General features: G+C 39.7%; 1 non-coding gene across 1 annotated transcript; it reads right to left on the reverse strand.

Moving 5' to 3' along the window:
* Window positions 1-936: 936 nt before the first annotated feature.
* On the reverse strand, window positions 937-1,044 carry LOC112804957 (small nucleolar RNA R71). Its single transcript, XR_003203573.1, has one exon. It is a non-coding gene; the product is annotated as a small nucleolar RNA R71 (small nucleolar RNA).
* Window positions 1,045-3,160: the final 2,116 nt, after the last annotated feature.

Here is a 3,160-nt window from a genome sequence, read left to right on the forward strand (position 1 = left end):
ATATTTTTCAAAATCACTTCTTTTTTTAAATTTTAAAAATCATATCTTTTTCTAACTTCTTATCCTTTTCAAATTTATTTCTTATCTTTTTCAAAATCACCTAACCAATTTTTTTACTTCAATTTTCGAAAACCACAACCAATTTTTCAAAATTAATTTAAATTTTCATTTTTTTCAGTTATTAAATTTTTCGAAAATCTCCACCCTCTCTCATCTTTTTCTACTTAAACTCTAACATTCCTCCTCCATTGTCAATTCGAACTCCATCTCTTTTTGTGTGTTCGAAATTTTACCTACCTCCTTCTTCTATTCTTATTTTTCTCTGACACCTCGAGGGATCTCTATACTGTGACATAGAGGATTCCATATTTTCTTTGTTTTCTTCTCTTTCATATGAGCAGGAACAAAGATAAAGGCATACTTGTTGAAGCTGATCTTGAACCTGAAAGGACTTTGAAGAGGAAGCTAAGAGCAGCTAAAGCACAAAACTCTGAAGAGGATCTCACTGAAATTTTCGAAAAGGAAGCAGCAAAAGAAACAATTATGGCCGAACCAAACAATAATGCAAGGAAGATGCTTGGTGATTTTACTACACCAACTTCCAACTTCTATGGAAGAAGCATCTCAATCCCTGCCATAGGAGCAAACAATTTTGAGCTAAAGCCTCAATTAGTTTCTCTACTGCAACAGAACTGCAAGTTTTATGGACTTCCATCAGAAGACCCTTATCAGTTTTTAACTGAGTTCTTGCAGATCTATGATACTGTTAAGACCAATTGAGTTGATCCTGAGGTCTACAAGCTTATGCTTTTCCCTTATGCTGTAAGAGACAGAGCTAGAACATGGTTGGACTCACAACCCAGAGATAGCCTGGACTCTTGGGATAAGCTAGTCACAGCCTTCTTGGCCAAGTTCTTTCCGTCTCAATAACTGAGCAAGCTTAGAGTGTATGTTCAGACCTTCAGACAAAAAGATGGTGAATCCCTCTATGAAGCATGGGAAAGATACAAGCAGCTGACCAAAAAGTGTCCTTCTGACATGCTTCCAGAATGGACCACCTTAGATATATTCTATGATGGTCTATCTGATTTCTCCAAGATGTCACTGGACCACTCTGCAGGTGGATCCATTCACCTAAAGAAAATGCCTGTAGAAGCTCAAGAACTCATTGAGATAGTTGCAAATAACCAGTTCATGTATACCTCTGAGAGAAATCCTGTGAATAATGGGACGCCTCAAAATAGAGGACTTCTTGAAATTGATGCTCTGAATACTGGTGCACGAAATTATAAATCACACTTTTCACAATTTGTACCACTATCCAGCAAGTGCACTGGGTCGTCCAAGTAATACCTTACGTGAGTAAAGGTCGAATCCCACGGAGATTGTTGGCTTTAAGCAATCTATGATTATCTTGTAACTCTTAGTCAGGTGGTGCACGAAATTGTGATCATCAATGGCGCCATCAACATGGTACGCACAATTGTAATCTCAACTCTTTATCACAACTTCACACAACTAACCAGCAAGTGCACTGGGTCGTCCAAGTAATAAACCTTACACGAGTAAGGGTCGATCCCACGGAGATTGTTGGTATGAAGCAAGCTTTGGTTACCTTGTAAATCTTAGTCAGGCAGATTCAAATTGTTATGGATGATATATGAATAAAGCATAAAGATAGAGATACTTATGTAATTCATTGGTGAGAATTTCAGATAAGCGAATGGAGATGCTTTGTCCCTTCCGTCTCTCTGTTTTCCTACTGTCTTCATCCAATCCTTCTTACTCCTTTCCATGGCAAGCTATATGTAGGGTTTCACCGTTGTCAGTGGCTACCTCCCATCCTCTCAGTGAAAATGTTCTACGCACCCTGTCCCGGCACGGATAATCATCTGTCGGTTCTCAATCAGGTTGGAATAGAATCCAGTGATTCTTTTGCGTCTGTCACTAACGCCCAGCCTTCAGGAGTTTGAAGCTCGTCACAGTCATTCAATCATTGAATCCTACTCAGAATACCACAGACAAGGTTTAGACCTTCCGGATTCTCTTGAATGCCGCCATCAATTCTAGCTTATACCACGAAGATTCCGATCAAGGGATCCAAGAGAAAAACATTCAAGCCTTGTTTGCTTGTAGAATAGAAGTGGTTGTCAGGCACTCGTTCATAAGTGAGAATGTGATGAGTGTCACATAATCATCACATTCATCATGTTCTTGGATGCACCATATCAAAATAATTAATCTGTTATAAAATTTAAAATTCATGCAATTCTTCTCTTTTTCAATTAAGAACATTTTTCATTCAAGAAAGGTGATGGATTCATAGGACATTCATAACTTTAAGGCGTAGACAGTAAGATACTAATGATCATAAGACACAAACATGAATAGACATAAGCATGATTTTTCGAAAAACAGAAAAATAAAGAACAAGGAGATTAAAGAACGGGTCCACCTTAGTGATGGCGGCTTGTTCTACCTCTTGAAGATCTTATGGAGTGCTTGAGCTCCTCAATGTCTCTTCCTTGCCTTTGTTGCTCGTCTCTCATGATTCTTTGATCTTCTCTAATTTCATGGAGGAGGATGGAATGTTCTTGGTGCTCCACCCTTAGTTGTCCCATGTTGGAACTCAATTCTCCTAGGGAGGTATTGATTTGCTCCCAATAGTTTTGTGGAGGAAAGTGCATCCCTTGAGGCATCTCAGGGATTTCATGATGAGAGGGGTCTCTTATTTGCTCCATCCTTTTCTTAGTGATGGGCTTGTCCTCATCAATGAGGGTGTCTCCCTCTATGTCAACTCCAACTGAATAACAGAGGTGACAAATGAGATGAGGAAAGGCTAACCTTGCCAAGGTAGAGGACTTGTCCGCCACCTTATAAAGTTCTTGGGATATAACCTCATGAACTTCTACTTCCTCTCTAATCATGATGCTATGAATCATGATGGCCCGGTCTATAGTAACTTCGGACCGGTTGCTAGTTGGAATGATTGAGCGTTGGATAAACTCCAACCATCCTCTAGCCACGGGCTTGAGGTCATGCCTTCTCAGTTGAACCGACTTCCCTCTTGAATCTCTCTTCCATTGAGCGCCCTCTTCACAGATGTCTATGAGGACTTGGTCCAACCTTTGATCAAAGTTGACCCTTCTAGTGTAAGGGT

Source organism: Arachis hypogaea, chromosome 5 (assembly GCF_003086295.3).
Source record: "Arachis hypogaea cultivar Tifrunner chromosome 5, arahy.Tifrunner.gnm2.J5K5, whole genome shotgun sequence".
Classification (NCBI taxonomy): domain Eukaryota; kingdom Viridiplantae; phylum Streptophyta; class Magnoliopsida; order Fabales; family Fabaceae; genus Arachis; species Arachis hypogaea.